General features: G+C 44.9%; 1 protein-coding gene across 7 annotated transcripts in view; it reads left to right on the forward strand.

Annotated features, from left to right (window-relative positions):
- RIPOR2 (RHO family interacting cell polarization regulator 2) overlaps positions 1-19,507 on the forward strand; it is a 244,921-nt gene that overhangs the window by 133,312 nt on the left and 92,102 nt on the right. Inside the window, exon 1 of one of the 7 annotated variants that reach the window (XM_023209735.2) lies at positions 4,824-5,176. The exons of the other annotated variants lie outside the window; for them this stretch is intronic. The gene's annotated coding sequence lies outside the window, so the exon portion shown is untranslated. Of the gene's footprint in view, positions 1-4,823; positions 5,177-19,507 lie in introns of those variants that run through there. 7 annotated transcript variants of the gene reach the window in all.

Consider the following 19,507-nt stretch of genomic DNA (forward strand, 5'->3'; position numbering starts at 1 on the left):
ATAGATAGATAGATAGATAGATAGATAGATAGATAGATAGATAGATAAGGGTTGGTAGGTACAACCAAATCTCTAAGTGACCTTCTGATTAGACCTAGAGCACCGACTTCACTTCATAACAACAGTGGTTCTTCAGGCATGGTCTAAGTCCTTTATTACATATGTGAAGCTCTAAGTCAGCGAATTAAATTGGTTGCATTTTGGCTGCTGTTCTGCTTTCTTCTGATGAATTGTGTATTTACTAGGATTGATTGATGACAGTAAGAACAAGGCTTGTCTGATTGAGTCTGTTCTTCACACACTGGCTTAAAAAGTGCTCATGAGAGGAGAACGGGATATAGTTCAGTTATTAAAAGAGGCCATTTTCAGTGCTGCTGAAGTTCAAACACCTTGTTTTATGTATAAAAAATTATCACAGTTCCCATAGCACCCAGAGTGCTGACTCCTTCGTAATACACCATCCCACTTATTTACAACTGTCCTCATCACCAGACTCTACAAGGCAGGTTTCACGACTACTGGGCTTACCTCTGTCTCCGGCCCTTAACAGAGTGTCTGGCACCTGGGTGGCACTCGATTATTTCTTGAAATAATAGCTATTATTAGTACTTAGGGGTGTTTGTTTGCTTGTTTGTTTTGACATGAAGTCTTGCTCTGTTACTCAGACTGGAGGTGCAGTGACGCGATCTTGGCTGACTGCAACCTCTGCCTCTTGGGTTCAAGTGATCCTCCCACCTCAGCCTCCTGAGTAGCTGGGATTACAGGCACCTGCCACCACACCCAGCTAATTTTTTGCATTTTTAATAGAGACACAGGGTTTCACCATTTTGGCCAGGCTGGTCTCGAACTCCTGGCCTCAAGTGATCCACCCACCTCAGCCTCCCAAAGTGCTGGGATTACAGGCGTGAGCCACCATGCCCAGCCATTACAGGTGTTTTCAATTAAAATTTATATATAGGGGGGAAAATACCCTGAGTTGTATTAAACGATTTCTTCTTTGGAAGGAACCATTCCTTTTCATTGACCTGAAAGAGCAATGCAAGTGTCTCATGGGTGGGGGTGGGGAGGTTCCTATACTATCCCCACCCATAATGCCTGTCAAGCTCTAGGCTTCACTGTTTCCCTGGGTGAGGTTAAAAGGACCCAGCCAAGATATCTGAGTGCTCTGCTCAGTGAAGTTTTGGGGATAAAGAATCCTGCCTAAGGGGTAGTAGGAACCTAGAAGGAAGTGAATAGCATTACAAGAGAGAGAATGGGCACAAGCAGAAATTAACTACCCAAGAATGAAGACTTTGGTGACCACAGCAGGAGCAGTAATTAGAGAGGTGGTGTGAAGACCTTTAGACTAAGCTCTAGGAGACTTGGTGTGGGCTTTTTATTTGGTTATATGACCTTAATCTCTGGGATTTGGACCAGGCAATCTAATACACAGTGTGTCATGGGTGTTTAGATCTGTGCTGCCTGGTCCCTCAGTCACACATGTACCTGCTCTCTGGAGGTACTCTGTGGGAGGAACTGTGGGGTCTACAAAGTCACCCAGAACAGATCTGAATTCCCAGAGCTTCCAGTCTAATGCAGTCAGTCAGGCCTGCGTTGGCCCCTTCATCTTCCATACTGCACACGTTCTGCTCCCTTCCTAAGAAGCTCGCTCAAGGTGAGACACAGCTTACTGTGCACTCTTCATTCCTGTTCAGAGTTTCAGTCCTAAATCCACAGCGCCGAGTGGGGCAACCTCATGGAATCTCTAAAGGCGGCAGCTTGGGGAGCCACTCCATGCTTCTTTCTGATCTCTGCTCTGTATGTACACACACACACACACACACACACACACACACACGTCATGCCCACAGTCATGCCCAAACCTCAGCAAGATACCCCTCAACCCAATAGGGGAAGTTGGGGGTGGGAGTGGAATGTGCTATAGTAGAAAGAACACTTGATTTGGAATCACATCTGTCTTTCAACACTAGCTTCATCTTTGTGATCATCAGGAAGTTACTTGTTCATCTTCTCAAGAGTATCAGTGTTCTTATCTTTCAAGTGGAGGCAGCTATGGGAAAGAGATGACAGGCTTCAGTGGGATAATATCTGTAAAGTACCTAACATCGCCTGCCTCTTCTCTCTTTTCATCCTCTTCCCCCTCCTTCTCATAAAATGTTATATGTCACTTACAACAGCGCCATTTCTGAGTCAGGAAGGTGATGGGAGTGGGAAGGTGGGGAAAAACAGTTGGCTCCTCTCCAGGGTGGGTGTCAGGCCCTTCTCCCTCCAGATTCGTCCTATGAGACCATTAGTAGTGTCCTTATCTGCAGTAGTGCTTTACTCAGTTCTGCCCAAACTTCTACTGCATATTTGTACTTCTTTCCATGTCTCTTTCTCCAGACTTCAGTAAACAGAGAAATGTTTGGAACCATCCACCTCTACGCAGAGGAAGGTGCTAGGCATCTGGAGAATAAACTAAGGTGCTATAAAAGCTCTGAAATGAAAGGGGAAAAAAAAGGCGGGGGGGCAAGGGATCTTGGAAAAATGGATATAGATTAAAGTATTTAAACTGGATCTTAATGAATAGATGTGGCTATTTGGAAATGGGCAAAAGCTATGTGGTTGCAGATAAGTTTCAGGGTGAGGTTAGCAAGGGAAATAAAAGGATCAATGTAAGAGTGAAGGGGTACTTCAGAATGACTGGATCCATCTTTCATTCAGTATGTAGCTATGGAGCTCCTGCTCTGTGCTGGGGACACCGTATATCAGACAGAGTTGGTCCCTGCCCTATGAGCTCACAGTCTGGTAAGACAAGAAATAAGCAAAGAGGCAAATAAAGTTTTTACAGTTTACAGTTGGTGCTATAAAAAAACATAGAGCATTAAGACAGAGAATAACTGGTGGGGGAAGGATGTACTTAAAGATGTGGTCAGGGAAGGCCTCTCTGAGAAGTGGCCTGGAGTGTATAAGGAACTGAGAGGAGAGAGAAGAGAGAGGCGTGAGTGAGGCTGGAGGGACTGGCAGGGGCTTGGTAAGCATTGGTGTGGAGTTTGGCTTTTGTTCTGTACTCCAAATTGGGAACCAATGCAGGGTTTCAAGCACCACAGTGACCACAATACAGTGCATATTTTTAAAGATGATTGTTTCTGTGGTGTAGATATTTTCATTATCTCTTGCTGCATAACCCCTTCTCACAGTCGTTTAAAGCAACACATGTTTATGATCTCACAGTTTCTGCAGCTCAGGAGTCCAGACATAGCTTAGTTGTGTCCTCTGAAGGGTGAGGATCTGGGACAGGATAGTATCACTACAGCCCATGTTTGTGGGTGTCCAAACCCAGGTTTCGCATGTGTATCTAAAGTTGGTTAACCTGTGTCATCTTGGACAGGTCATGTGAAGTCTCTTGAATCTTGGTTTCCCCATCTATAAAATGGGCACAATAACACCCACTGGAGGATTATAATCAGGAATAAAGGATACAATGCCTGTAAAATATCTGCTCTGGAGCCTACAATATAAGATAGCTGATAAACTGTAGTGTTCAGCAGTGTAAAGACAGACTCAAGTCAACGAAACTCACCAGAGATTCATGTATTGACCAGAATCCCAATATTAAAAACATATGAAAAATAACTCGCCAGGCTGCCTGACATATACATGCCATGTGGTCAACACATTTTCTCCTCCAAAGGAATGCCTACATGAGGAGACTAAGTGCTGTCAGAAACTATTTTGTAGGTTGGAAGAAGGGTAGAAGCTGTAATGAGGGCTCAGGCTGTCAAGGAACTGCTCAGGCCACTCTTCATGGTCTAAGGCAGAGACATGGTGACCAAGGCATGCTCTTGGGCATTCTTGCTGGGCATCAAGTTGACTTTGCCCTTTCTGTTGTATTCCTAGGTGGATTATGAAGCAGTTTATCAGGCGATGGTTCTGGCTGCTTGGTATTTCAGCCCAAGGATGCAGTGCCCAGACCATGACTGGTTGTGGGTGTTTCCCATGTTGACACGTCTCCTAGGATGTTCCCTTTTGGTTAACGTCTCAGCTCACTGATTCTTACTGATCCTTTCACAAGGTGACTGAATCTCAAGTGGTGTGGGAGGGAGTGGGTGTGTCTTGTGGTATTTTCTAGTTAACATATTCTAAATACACAATCTATTCATTATGATCACTTAACAGATGAGGAAACTGAGGCATAGCAGGGAATCCCTGTGTAAGGATGGAGACTGAGTCAGGACCTTGTCCCTGGGCCTTTGTCGACTCCCAGTTCCATACAGTTTCCGCTCCAAAAGGCCCTTTTTTGCGAATGGCTGTCTATCAGGCAGACCCATGCTTTCCCCAAAGGAAACCTTTATAATTCAAATCCACCAGAACAAAATAAAAAACAATTCTGCTTCTGCCATCTTTATGAGAGCTGTGTCCAAAGCAGCCCCGGTAGAGAGAATGCCCTACAAAGCAGCCCTCCCCAGCGGGGCTTTCCAGCACAACGCTTGCCATGGGCAACCAACCTCACCCCCACACTGCCCCCACCCCGTACACTACCGCCTCATTTTTTTTCAGTGCACAGCCCAGCCTGTATAAAAGATCCCAAAACGTTAGCTGAAAGGGCCCTTCCTTGCCTCGGCTCCTTTACTCTGCCCTATCCCTCCAGCGCCCTCGATCCACCGGGCTCGCTCCCCGGCGCGATCCCACGGATCACTCCAAAGCTGCCGCGCCGGCTCTTGCAAAGAAGCCTGGCGTGCCGGCGATCAGCTGGAAGCAGGCACCGAAGCGCAGCCTCCTGGAGTTGGGCTGAAGTAGCTGTCAAGCAGCTGTCTCCACCCGTCCTCCCCTCCCAGCACAAGTGACGCCGCCGGCCCCCGCGCCGCGCCTCTCCCTCCTCACGGCTCCCGCCCTTCAGCCCGCTCCGCCGCTCTCGCTCCGCGCTCCGCCACCCTCGCGCCCGCCAGCCCCGCAACTTCAGCCCGCGCGCCGCAGCTGCTGCGAGCGGACGCGGCAGGGCAGCCGGCGCTGGGGACGGCTCGCGTCCACCCGACTGCCTCCCGGGGTCCCCTTCACCCAAGTGAGCGAGCTCAGGCTATATGCAAAGCCGGAGGTGCGGGCAGCTCCGGGCATTGCATTGGTGCGGAGGCTTTTTTATGCCATGCCAGAGAACCTTGAGTGTGCCCCTGACATGACAAGGAGCCGTCGTCGTTAGGTAGGTTCACCTTTTCATTTCTTCTTTTTAGCTTCTGATTTTGCTTACAACCCGGTGAGGTCTGTGTGGGGAGGGGTGTCCTCGACTTGAATGAGCGCTGCATGCTAAGCAGCTGTTGAAACTGGAGCGTCCTCGGCTTCCACCACCCTGATGGGTTCGGGCATCTGAAGCCCGCAGGGTACGGTCGGGAAGTTGCTAAGCGAAAGGGGCACGCGCACTTTTTGCAAGCAGAACTGAAGGATGCCCTGGAGAGTGGAGGAACGGGCCAAGGTTAGAGGGGCCCACAGCATTGCCCGGCGTTGGGACATTTCTGGGGCGAGGCGCCGGGCCCTGGGAGTCAGGGAGGGGTGTGTGTGCGAGCGCCCCCAGATGGGAGTCCTGGGTGGCCCCCTGGCGCGGAACGACTTTGGCATTCGCAGAGCCTATGGGGAATCCAGCTCAGGGCTGGGATGGCAGTCTCAAGGGTCTTCACTTGGCCCCGGGCTGCCCGATTGAGCTGGACTATGACCCAGCTCCTTCCTCACCGTGTGTGAATTCCAAATTGGCCAGGTGGAATGGGAGGATGAGAATTGGGAAGAGGGGCAAGAAAGGAAAAAATGTGTTGCTTCGATGCCGACCTGTGTCTGGAAAGATGGGGGGAAGGGATGCACCTGAGGACAGGAGCACCCTAGCAGGTGTCCGTGGCGTGGGAGGGGGCTGGCCAAGCGGAGCATGTGCAGCTCTCTTGCCCGAGACGATGACCTTCTAGCTCCCTCTCACAGGGCAGTGGGCAGCAGATAGAGACCCCTCACGTTCGAAGTGAGTAGGTGCATTTTGAAATTAGGTAAGCAGAAGTCATCAGGTGCTAAGGTGGCAGAGGTACTGTGAGAAGTGACAGCTCCCTGGAGAGCAAGTGGAAAAGCAGGAGAATCGCGCTAATTCTGCGGGGATGGGGGTGGCGCGGAGTGAGATTGGTAGGCTCCTAGGTCCTTGTCTTGGAGATACCTACATGTTGCTTGAGTGACTGAGGAAAAATGTTCAAGCTTTTGATCTGGGAAAACAGTTGTGACTGTCTTAAAATAAATGTTGGAGCTGTTTCCTCCCTGCTCCCCACTTCTTACCCTCTTATGTCCACACACTTGGTAGAAAGTCTAGGATTGTGACTAATCACTGCCCCCATTCTGAAGAAATTGTACTTGGCCATCTCTACGGGACTGGGAGCATCCTGTGTGAGCATCTGCCCGATTGTTACCTGACACACAATCATTTCTTCCCTTTTGTTTTCTATCGGGTCTGTCTTGCTCTAAGAGTATACCCACCTCCTTCCCTCCCCTACCCGGGTATTCCCACTCACTCAATTCCCCTCTTCCCCTTGCTCCTCCAGCCATTTTGGACCAGCCTCTGAGCTTGCCCACTCACGCCATCTACCTTCATCAAATTGTATTTTAGCTGCTGTCACAAGCAGGGGATGTCAGCCATGAACTCTCCGAGACCCAGCACCATCAAGGCTATTCTCCAGTGGTTAATTAGGAAGCATCAGTAGTTATCCTTCTGTAGGAACAAACTGCAGGGATGTGCCAACTTAGGGTAACAGGGGCTTGAGGAACTCCCCTATCTGAAGCCTCCATCTCCCAGCACTCAGGATTAGCTTTCTGTGCTCAGCTTCCCCTTCAGTTACAATAGTGTCAAATTGTGTCTTTTCCCCAGGAAGGTAATGCATCTGCCTGTCCAAAAATTTACTACATCCAAACATCTGAAAACTTGAACACTGGAGAATCTGTTTAGTAAAAACATACTGCATATGTTGCTTTTCCAAAGGACCCCCCAGTTGCTGTTGCTTCCCTCTTCCTCTGACACTCTAATGTGAGATTTCTCTTTGAATATTTTATCCTCAGTATAAATATAAAGAAATACCAAGCTAGAGAGAGGGAAGACCAAAAGCATGCGCTAGGGACTTGCATAGAATTCTGATTACCCAAACACAATTCCAGAAATGGCTCTCCTTCCTTTTGTTAACTGCAAAGTGAAGTTATTTCCAGCAGACAAGGGACCCACCCAAGGTTGACCTGGAGAAGCCAAGGAGGCTGGGGGTGGGTGGAGGAAGATATTTATATCTGTGGGTCTTGTTAGCTAAACTCGCATAAAAATTCTGCTCTTTAATATTGATACCCATTGACCTGGGGCCCTGCTAATGACTGCCAAGTGTCCTTACCTAAATCTGAGGTCACTAAAGTGGAAACACCCCTATTATGATAAAACCCCACAGCCCAACTGTTATATCAACCACATGCCCACTTCTAAGTATTACCAAGACACTTCTCTCTTACATTTTGTGTTAATTCACAGATTATTGGTTCACCCCTCTGTCAGGAGACTAAAATATAGACAAAGGCAACTTTGCAGGGTGAATAGCACAGATTTCAGATTTTATATTAAACAGCTGAATTGTACATACAACAGTGCCTTGGGTTGAAGGGTTTGCAAACCAGAGTTTTATTTAATCATTTATTGCATTCAATAGATTATCTGTTTTCATTCTGAAAAGAAGTCAGAAGTCTAAAAACAGTTCCTTGCTTTTCTTGGGAGGAAGTGGTGATAGAAGTGAAAGTCCCTTTTATTTACACAATGGGTGCTCCTCAGGGCAATGGCAGATTTGACTTTCTACTTGGGCTTCCTGCATCGGTGGTCCTGTGAGCAGGGCCCCGTGTTTGTGAAGAGCTCCTTTACCAGGGTTATTTTCATCTGCCAAGCTGAGCTCCACGAGCTGGGAGAGATAGACAGCTTGTGTTTGTGGCCATTCAACCAGAAAAGAATACCAGCTGAAAACAATGGAGCAAGGGAATTGGGGTGGGGGTGGGGAGAGGAGGTACAGATAGCCCAGTCGCTCATAATTGGCTCCCCAAAGGCAAACCTAGGTGTAGAATGGTGTCATAAAGCAGTTGTCATGTAAACACCCTGCAATGTGATTATTAGAAAGATCTGTTCAGAAAAGGAGAATGATCATGAGTATATGCCTTTTCATCTGGAAGGAGCCCTTCTTTTAGCTTCGTTTCTTCATTTCATTTACTTACAGGCAGTTTCTTGAAACGACATTTTTCCCCTGAAAATGAGAACCTCACTGTTATGCATATGGAAGCCTTCAAGTTGATTCAATTGAACAAAATCACTCAATGCATCATGTATCTCCAGAGAATTAAGCATGAAACCCTCACATGTCCTCTTCCCTCTTCTGTGTCTCCTCTCTGCAGCCACCAACTTCTTCTGTAGGTTCATGGTCCAGGTTTTTGTCTTGTTTTGTTTTGCTTTTTGGTCACAGCAAACTCATCTCACTTAGGTTGGAAACATTCCCTAAAAATAATCAATGTTTTCCTGAGTGCAGCAGGCTATCTAGAAAAAAGATCATTTACACATGGCCCTGTGCTGGATTTAATTCCCTCAAAGGAAACCCAGGACACTGTGAAGAAAAGAAGCTGCTCCAATTTATTTTATTGTGCATTGTTTACTTGAACTGATGAGTGCTGTGTGGAGGGGATGAATGTTTTCACAAGTTCATTACATTAATTAAAAAGGAAATTAGATTTTTTTTCAACAGTGAAAGCAAATGAGGTGCAATATTTCTATGTTGTGTTCCATTAGATCAAAATGAGTTCTCTACCAGACCAAGGAGAGAGGAGTCTCAAAGGAAGTATTTTTTATACCGTTTAGCATTCTAAAACTGATTTGCAATCATTTTTAATTCTGAGGTGGATTTTAAGTTCAAGTCTGTAATGTTATATAATTTAGGAGAATCCCACTTTGTTTCAATTTAAGCATATGTTTACTGGGCAATTATTCTAAAGTCTGGATAAAGTTAGACATCTCATTCAACGTAAAAGTATAACATATTGGCCAGGTGCGGTGGCGCACACCTGTAATCCTAGCATTTTAAGAGGCTAAGGTGGGACGATCACTTGAATCCAGGAGTTTGAGACCAGCCTGAGTAACATGGTGAAAACCCATCTCAGAAAGGGAAGGGAAGAGAAAGGGAGGGGAGGGGAGGGGAGGGAAGGGAAAATTAGCCAGACATGGTGGCTCATGCTTGTAGTCTCAGCCACTCTGGAAGCTGAGGTGGGAGGATCACTTGAGCCTGGAAGGTCGAGGCTGCAGTGAGCAGAGATAATGCCACTGTACTGCAGCCTAGGTGACAGAGTGAAGCCCTGAAGAAAAAGAAAAAGTGTAAGATATTGATTATACCTTCTAGGGAGCACAGTCTGGTGGAGAAGTAGGAGGAGCACAGTTGAGTTGGATAGTGTGCTGTGGGTGACTGGATGTCCTGGTTTGCCCCATAGACACCTGTTGTTGCAGCATAATTATTAATAGCACCACCTTTCACTCAGAAGTGTTGCAATCACAGTCACCCTAGAGGAAAGGACTATGAGAGGTCAGAGGAAGAAGGCTGTGGTTGGAGTAGTCAATGTAGATTTCATTCATGTGCCTATTCTAAGATTACAAGTAAACGGAAAGGAAAAGGGAATATTTACCAGACAAAAAGACTGGGAAGACTGTGAGCTCCCTGAAGGCACAGAGGGTCTGTTTTGTTTGTTCCTCTATCCTTGGGACTTGCATGCTGCCTACCCAATGGTAGGTATCAACTATTAACTAACTGCCTGTGAACCTAGATTTAAGATCAAGACTGAAGGTAGGAAAGTTAGGGACAGTCAAAAGGCATATCTCGCAAGGAAGGTCAGATAAGAACAGTTGTGAAACAAGGCTACTATTAATGATGATACTAGAACAAGGTTGGCCAACGACCATACCAAAAACCAACTCTATGTACAGAAAAACAGCAGTGTCTTTTAATTCTTTCTTGTATTTGCCTCTTAACTTTTGGATTTAATGTTATTGGCCTTTACCTCTACCCCTGGAAGTGATCTCTTCCTTCTCAAACAAATTGTTTTGGATGTTAAATGAAGAAACAATGACTCTATTCTCTTCAAGCTTGTCTCCTTCTGACCTTGGCTTCCAGGTGAGCTCTTGGAAGGAAGGCAAGGGCAGGAAAATGGGGAGAGTACCTGAGAAATACAAAAGCAAGGCAGAGAAACACTAAAAGCACCCGTGATTTTCCTCCTCCTACTGGGAGAAATAAATTCAAAGTGACAGTTTCCGGGAGCTCCTGGAGCTAGTGCAACTCCCAAGAGGTCAATCCCAGTATGACATTTGATTTCTCTACTTTTTGCTACATATGAAGTCCTGGAATGACTTGGCCTTGGCCTTAGCTGTGACAGTCTACCTTCCAATTAATATATACTCACACTAGGTGCCCTGCTGATACGCAGAGGTTCAAGGTTAACCTATCCTATGTGAAGATTCCAAGATAACTACCAGCTGTAACCCTTGAATTGCAGTGCCCTACTTTTAGTTTATAAGGTTATTGGCAGCATTTTAGCCATTTTGATCTGTATCCTCCCAAGTTCTCATCTAACCTAGAGTTTTCTCAGTGATGCTTCATCCTGAGAAATAAGTGGAGCTTACAAAAAAAGAGAGATGAAGCTGAGGGGATGGACACCCACAGGTGATCCAACATTCATCAGGGCTCAGTTGCAGAGAACAGAACCTACTCAGCAGAAAGGATCTAAAATAAAATGGGTTACAGGATGGTTGGGCCAGGAAGGCCAACTAAACACTCTCCAAGTTAAAGGATAAGGAAACACACTCTAGGTTGAGCTTTTTGGAACACCTAAGAAAAGTACATTGTAAAACAGGGCTACTGGAGCCACTGTCTAACCTATACTCAAGAAGCTGTGCACTGGCTGGGCACGGTGGCTTACACCTGTAATCCCAGCACTTGGGGAGGCCGAGGCGGGTGGATCATTGGAGGTCAGGGGTTTGAGACCAGCCTGGCTAACATGGTGAAGCCTCATCTCTACTAAAAATACAAAAATTAACTGGGCACAGTGGTATACGCCTGTAATCCCAGCTACTCGGGAGGCTGAAGTAGGAGAATCAATTTGAACCTGGGAGGCAGAGGTTGCAGTGAGCAGAGATCACACCACTGCACTCCAGCCTGGGCAACAAATTGAGACTCCATCTCCAAAAACAAAAGAAGCTATGCACTGATTTGAGAAGCTACTGACTCCAGAATGAGACTACCACTAGCATGGTCAGGAAAAAGCCAGCCAGGAAGCCACTACAGAAAAAGCAGATACTCCATGAAGGTGGCTGCCAGCAGTGACAATAAAAGAAGCAGAAGTCTGCTATGGTAGGCAAAATAATGCACATCCAACCCCCAAAGATGTCCATGTCCTAATGCCTGGAACCTGTGACTATGTCACCCTACATAGCAAAAGGGACTTCGTAGATGTATTTAAGTCAAGGACTTGACAGTATCCTGGATTACCCAGTTGGGCCCAACCTAATTCTATTTGTCCTTAAAAACAGAGAACCTTCCCCTGCTGTGTCAGAGGGAATGTGACTATGGAAGAAAGATCAGGGAGATGGAACATTGCTGACTTTGAAGATAGAGGAAGGAGCCACAAGGAAAGGAATGCAGGTGACCTCTAGAAGCTAGAGGGCAGGGAAACAGATTTTCTCCTCAAACCGCCATAAGGGAACACAGACCTGCCAACACCTTGATTTTAGTCCAGTGAGACCCATTTTAGACTTCTGTCCTCCAGAACTGTAAATATGTGTCATTTTCACTTTAAGCCAGTAAAATTGTGGCAATTTGTTACAGCAGCCATCTGAAACTCATATACACAAGCCTTGCCCTTGCTTCTACCTTCAATCTTGTGCCAGTGCATTTGACAGAGACCCAAACTCACACATGGAATCCTAGTTGCAGGGGATTCTGGGCAGTGCAGTTTTCAGCTTCCCAGCTCCAGTAACGAAGGCAGCAAAAAGGGGTTGGGACGATGCTGAGTGCCAATCACTGTATCCGGTGCAGCTGCCACTGAAAGTCATGAGGAACTCGGGGAGCTGCAGGTGTATGTCCATGGCACGATCCTTCTCTGAGGGACAGTAGCATGTGGCAGAACACAAGTGGATGCCTGAGATTTTTAAGAAGTTTAACAAGTGTGAAGTCATTAAGATACAAAGGGGAGGTAGGGGAGAGGCATCAGAATAGTTGCCTGTTTTACCACATTAGAAGTTACTCTCTGGAGGATACCCCAATTAACCTTGATGTAATTATTATTTATTGTGTGCCTGTATCAAAATATCTCATGTATCCCCTAAATATACACACCTACTGTGTACCCATAAAAATTTAAAAATAAATAAATAAGTTAAAAAAAAACAAAAAAGTTGCTATCTGGAGATTAAGGAGAGATCTTATGTAAGTATCCATATCAGGGATAAATATTGACTTTCTGCAATTTAACCTTTAACTACTTACAGCCCGTCCATATGGCAGATTGGCAGATTATATTTTCCCAAAGATGCCCTCAGTAATAACTCCCACCCTACATGATCTTTCAATAAAGTGAGTCTGATACATTGAGAGATGGGGGTTTATTTTCTCTCCCCTCAAAACTGGCTTTCTCAGTCAATAGAGAATGTGATTTCTAAGGCTAGATCATAAAAGAACATTCAACTTCTACCTTACTGGCTGGAATACTAACTCTTGAAGTTATCAGCTGCCATGCAAGCAGTCTGACTATCCTGAGACTACCATGCTAGGAGGAAGCCCAAGCTACCTCTCTGTGATCACACAGAGAGAACTGAGAAGATGAGAAAGAGGAAGATGCCTGGCCAGCCCCCAGCTCCTCCAAACCCTGCTGTTCCATGTCCAGCCACCATCTGACTGAGGAGAGACCCTGAGCCAGAACTGTCTGGCAGAGGCCTTCCCAATTCCTGACTCACTGCTGTTGTTTCAGGCCACTACATTTTGGAATGATTTGTCACACAGCAATAAATAACTAGATTGGTTTATACGGCCAGACACAGAAAAAGGTCAAATATGACCACAGTCTTGTGTTATTCCTATCAAATTTCTTCCCTGTGAGGTAAATAACATGATAGTAGCAGTCACAGAACAGCCAAATCTAAAGCTCACCTTCTCCTCCTGCAGAATATTGGTCTAAGAAATCCATTCTTAAATTGTATATTAGAAGCAAACTGTTGCACATTTTCATTGGTTTGTCGGGGGAGGATTTGGGAAAATGGAGTTGGTACCATGGAGAAGGAGTTTAGTTTCAAACTGGCTAATCTAGCATGTGAACAAACAGGAATCCACATAACTTATTTTCAAAGCAGAGCTGTCTCAATGTAGCAAGTATAGGTAGTACAAACCATACTTCAGGAAGTGTCCTCAAATTGGGAGCCCACTAAGGAGATGGAGAAAAAGAGAAGAAAAGAGTGCCAGTAAGAAAAAGTGCCAGTCACGGTGACTTGCTCCTGTAATCCCTGCACTTTGATATGCTGAGACGAGTGGATTGCCTGAGGTCAGGAGTTCGAGACCAGCCTGGCCAACATGGTAAAACTCCGGCTCTACTAAAAATACAAACAAATTAGCCGGGCGTGGTGGCGGGTGCCTGTAATCCCAGCTACTCAGAAGGCTGAGGCAGGAGAATCACTTGAAAGGCAGGAGAATCACTTGAACCCAGGAGACAGAGGTTGCAGTGAGCCGAGGTTGCGCTACTGTACTATAGCCTGAGCAACAAGAGTGAAATTCTATCTCAAAAAAAAAAAAGCGAAACAAGGAAAGAAAAAGAAAAAGTAATTGGATTAACGACTATGCTCTGACACCTGCAGTACATTCTGCCACAGCTGGCGATCCCTTACTTCCTCCAGCCAGCTGACTGTTGCTGTTTCCTTTTCTACCACTTCTTTTTTTTTCTTTCTTTCTTTTTTTTTTTTTTTTTTTTGAGAGGGAGTCTCGCTGTGTCGCCCAGGCTGGAGTGCAGTGGCTCGATCTCGGCTCACTGCAAGCTCTGCCTCCCAGGTTCACGCCATTCTCCTGCCTCAGCCTCCCGAGTAGCTGGGACTACAGGCGTCCGCCACCGCGCCTGGCTAATTTTTTGTATTTTTAGTAGAGACGGGGTTTCACTGTGGTCTGGATCTCCTGACCTCATGATCCGCCCGCCTTGGCCTCCCAAAGTGCTAGGAATACAGGCGTGAGCCACCGCGCCCGGCCCTTTTCTACCACTTCTCTTCTGCACACCCCTTCTTCTTTGATACCTAAAGTCGGCTGTTCCTCAAGTTTAAGTTCAAGGTCCAGTTGAGGATAGTCATTACGATACTTTAGTCCAAGTGATAGTGCCTTATATCTCTGTGGATTTTTGCAGTTTTCAACAACTTTTACAACCATGGTCTCATTTAAACCACAGAAAAACCCTGTGATGTAACATCAATGTCTCTAGTTTCACAAATTAGGAAACCAAACGAATGGATTAGCTGGTTAGTGCTGAAATGTTCTGACTCCTCACTGGGGGCTCTCCACCCCGGGAGGTCCACTCGGCCAGCCTGGAGGCAGCAAAAAACAGTGTTTCTCTGAAGGGAGGAGAGGTGATTTGTTCTGCCTGCCGTCCCTCTTCAATCACCAAAGTGTGGCCTATTCGAAGTATGACCATTTTCTCTTACAACATGATTAATGTCCTCAGTTGGACACTTGGTTTTGCAAATGGAAACCTGCCCCTGTAATGACATAAAGGTCAGGAATTGCTCCCTTTTCAGGCTCCCATGACATTCCAAAAAAAGTTTGCCCTTTGAATTTTGTCATAATGGTCTTTGGCCTAAAATAGGATAGAAATGGCACGTGGTGTTTCTTTTTTAAGGGTCATTTTTTTTTTCCAGATCCTCAATGTGTATTTCTTCACATTAGGATGTTTTCCAGATGTAATTTTTGTTTTGTTTTGCTTTTGTTCTTTGGTTGTCACAAAATGGCTCTTTCCCTTACTGATGGAAGAAAATAGCCAAAGCAGAAAGGGACTAAGGGGCCGCATTAACTCAACATGTTTTCATAAATGTGAATATACAGTAATCAGGCTAAAGGTACTGAAAAAGGCCCTATTGAAAGGATGCATAGTTTTTCATGTCGGGGACTCGTTTCACTCCTTTTTTAATCCAGCTGGGGGAGTATAAGCCTGGCCAAGCCCGGCACATAAGATGCTACATATGGTAAAAATGACCTTCCCTCTATCATCTCCCTTTAGGTGAATCATAGGATCCTGAGTATAAGTACAGAGGCAAGGCCTTCCTGGGCACAAGAGGAGTTTGAAGCCAGTGAAATTTTCAGAAAATAAATACGAAGTCTAAGGCAGGTATGGTGGTCTGTGCTTGTAGTCCCAGCTACTCCAGAGGCTGAGGTGGGAAGATCATTTGAGCCCAGGAGTTCAAGTCCAGCTCTGACAAGTCCTTCTCTTAAAACAACAACAACGACAAAAAGCAAGACCAAAAAACCCAACAAAGAAATGCAAATTCTGAATTACAGATATGTGTACACATATCTCATATTGCATATTGACAGAAAGCTACAGAGTCTCACTCTGTCACCCAGACTGGAGCACAGTGGCCAGATCACAGCTCAATGCAGCCTCAATCTCCTGGGCTCAAGCAATCCTCCCACTTCAGCCTCCTGAGTAGCTGGGACCACAGGCTCATGCCACCACACCCAACTAAGTTTTGTATTTTTTGTAGAGATGGGGTTTCACCACGTTGGCCTGGCTGGTCTCAAACTCCTGGGCTCAAGCATCTCCCTGCATCAGCCTCCCAAAGTGCTGGGATCACAGATGGGAGCCACCACACCTAGCCAAGCTTCTCATACAATGAAACACCCAATATAAATAAACATGTTTTATATTATTATAAAAGTAATAGTTATCACTAAATATCACTAAACAGCATTGCTAATGTGCCAGGTACATGTACTAATTCATTGGGTGCTCATAACACCCTGAGGTAATTACTCTATTTTATAGATGAGAGAATGGAGGTTCTGAAAAATTACTAAGAGGCAGAGCTTGGTTCTAAACCTAGGCCGTCTGGCATCAGAGTCTGGGCTGTGCTGCGGCTGTGGATGTAAATACACAGACTCCAAATTCAGAGCCACAGTTCCCACAGCAACTGCCAGTTTGTAGCATGTTCGAAAAGCCCGAGTTCTCCCACATAACTTAGCTGAGTTGTGGCTGCCAGATCTTTTGGCTTAGCAACTCGAAACAGAGACTGTCCACGCAGGCTGAGGTTCTCAGTTGCTATCAAGGCGTTAATGAGACACTCCAGGCTTCTATTATAATCAAGAAGAAGATTTTTCACATCCTCTATCTGCAAGGTTCATTATTCCAGCTGGGTAAGCAGTGTGTCTGCAAAGATGCCCTATCATCGGGAAATGAAATGGGCACTTTTTCTCCAATAAGCAATGCATCCTGATAAATAACGCCATGTCAGTGGCGTGCCTTCTCCTTCCTCTTGCAAACGATTGATGCCTCAGAGATCTGATCAACCCCACAAAAGGGAAAGGAAATGGAGAAAAAACAAACCTGAGAGAATAAAGGAATCATTCCTTGTCTTTTGTGAGGACTTTTGTCTGATCCGTGCCCACATGTAAAGTATCCCTTGATCAATTTTGTCTTAATTACTGAATGTAGGAAAACAAGCTCATTGTTAATTCATGCAGTTTTAATTTATGCATAGGAGAATTATGCAGGATAATTACCTGCAGTTGAAGGAAAATGAATAGCGTCAGATGTGGTTAATTCACGCATGGTTTACCCTTCTATCTCTCTATCAGAAAAGATTTAAAGTGGTAACCAATCTGAATGATATGCAAAATTGCATTGGTTTGCTAAGTAGAAGTATTTTTCTTTCTTTGATTTGCATCACAAATAGAGTTCTCGGATTTGGACTGACTAGATTTGAATATAATTTCCAGAACAATAGCTGTGATTCACTGACTTAACTCATATTTTATCTTTTCCAGAAGTGCCCATTTTTCAAATCAGTGCAAGAGAAGTTATCTTCATGGGCCCCATGTTAGCCTGAGTACAACTTCCTTTATGGGGATAATTCAATGGGAATGATGAGTATTTCCTTTATTAAGATTTATGGGAGATTTACAGTAATGATCACATTACTTGTTCCCACATTGTCCCTGAACCTCCATGATCCAGTGGCTTCCAAAAACTGAAACAAACAGCTGGAACAAATTATGGGGCAATGAATGGACATCAGTGGAAATTTCCCTGTGACTTTTGTCAAGCAATAGATAGCTGCTAAAGCCTCTTTGAACTCACACCTAGTAATTGAGAGAAGACTAAGAAGAGGTGGTTCGAGTTTACTGAAAAAAAAAAAAACTCCCTGATGCTGAGTTGAGACAGGTTAGAATAATGAACAATTTTAAAAGGAGAATACCAGTATCAAAAGGAGGAGCCAGAGAAAGTAAGTATGTTCGTGTTATGACAGAGCAGTAAATTTTACTCTGAGCTGCCTCATAACCAGGCAGAAAGGGGAACATAGGAAGTTATCACCTAAGTTACTGCTAGCAGAAAGATGGGCATACAAAATACAGCAGTTCCTTAAAGGACACATTCCCTTAGTGATGAACTGTAAAAGTAATATCTTATATGGGAACATATACACGGGAGGTTAAATTGAGCTAGTTCCTTGCAGTGAAGTTCAAGAGGCAACACCTTGCGCGTTGATCTTCATTCTTATTTTCTTATCCCTCCATCAAGCTCTCTAAAGATCCAAAAAAGGCCAACCAAAGGCAATTTCACGAAGAGAAAAAGGAAGATCTCTATTTGGCCCTCAATAGCCCTTTTTTGAGAAAAAGTGATACAACTTATCTAAGGCAACTTTACTTGCCATAATCAGATTTTATCTGCAGAAAATATTAGCAGGGTGAGTTGAAGATGACTTACCCCTTGCCCCACACCCCCTCACAGAGGAGCTCAGCTTAGACAATGGAGTTATAACTTCATAATAATCTTATTACTGTGCCAGAACTTATCGCTTCAGGTTACAGGTTCTAGTAAGACCAACTTAATTAGGAAAACATAGCAAAGCACAAAAACACAAAGCTTTGTTTAGATAAGGCCATTTGTCTTTTTACCCTTGACCTTAGTGATGATGATGATAATAATAGGATAAGAGGTGTCATTTAACTGAGTGCATACTTTGTGCCTAGCACTACACTTTGGCTTGATTTTCTTTCCTTCCTTCCTTCCCTCCCTTCCTCCCTCCCTCCCTCCTTCTTTTCTTCCTTCCTTCCTTCTTTCCTCTCTCTCTCTCTCCTTCTTCTGGGTCTCACTCTGTCGCCCAGGCTGGAGTGCGATGGCGCGATCTCTGCTCACTGCAACCTCCGCCTCCCGTGTTCAAGCAATTCTCCTGCCTCAGCCAGACATGGTGATGCGTGCCTGTAGTCCCAGCTACTTGGGAGGCTGCGAATCCCTTGAGCCTTGGAGGCGGAGGTTGCAATGAGCCCAGATCCCGCCGCTGCACTCTAGCCTGGGCAATAGAGCCAAATATCGTCTCAAAAAATAAGTAAACAAGTAAATAAAAATAAAAACACTAACTGTGACCATCTTTAAGATTCTCTGTAACTTAAGGCCCTCTGTTAATGAGAAGTATGATGGCATGAAATTGCCTCAGAGTCAACTCTCAGGAAATATGTCATATATACACATGTAAAGTTTAGGCGAACTTTCATTTACTAAGACAAATGCCCTTATTAAACAATTTTCCTTGATTCTGGAAGTGCTAACAGAAACCTAACTGGTAAATTTGATACTTGCCATTTCCTGCTGCGAATATTAATTGTGGCACACAGTGTAATCCGGAATCCAAATGTAGAGGATGGCAGAGGGGGAGGGGTGCTATGACTAGCTGTGTGCAGCCACCTGTCCACTCTGTGGCCCCTTCTCTCTTCACCCAGAATACCCCAGTCTGAACAGTTGGAGGGCATCTGCTCCTGGGGCTGGAACACCCGCACTGCCGACTCAAACAATAGACTCATCCTGCCAAATGATGTATTTTTGGTACAGAAAAAAATTCTGGCCCTCCTAGGAATCGAAATGCATTCTTAAGTGAATGCATGTCATTTGTGAAAGACATTGCCTAGTTCACATTCTGAACTCTGCTCATCCCATTTGATTAGACTCAACACCCACATTCATGGCTCCCTATATTTTCACTTCCAATGTCTTGGGATGAGGATTGAGAAATATACAGTGTGAATGGCGTTCTTCAAAAAGAAAATGTTCAGAGCAGCTGATTATCTGGAGGGTTTCGCTGAAAAGCTCACAATCATATCAGAGAAAATTGACTTTTAAAAATCCCTCCTTCTGGTGGTAAAATACCCTGGGATCCTGTGCCATATTTCATACCAACTTTATTTATTTATTTATTTATTTATTTATTTATTTATTTATTTATTTATTT

The sequence above is a fragment of the Piliocolobus tephrosceles genome, chromosome 5, assembly GCF_002776525.5.
Source record: "Piliocolobus tephrosceles isolate RC106 chromosome 5, ASM277652v3, whole genome shotgun sequence".
In the NCBI taxonomy this organism is placed as follows: Eukaryota; Metazoa; Chordata; class Mammalia; order Primates; family Cercopithecidae; genus Piliocolobus; species Piliocolobus tephrosceles.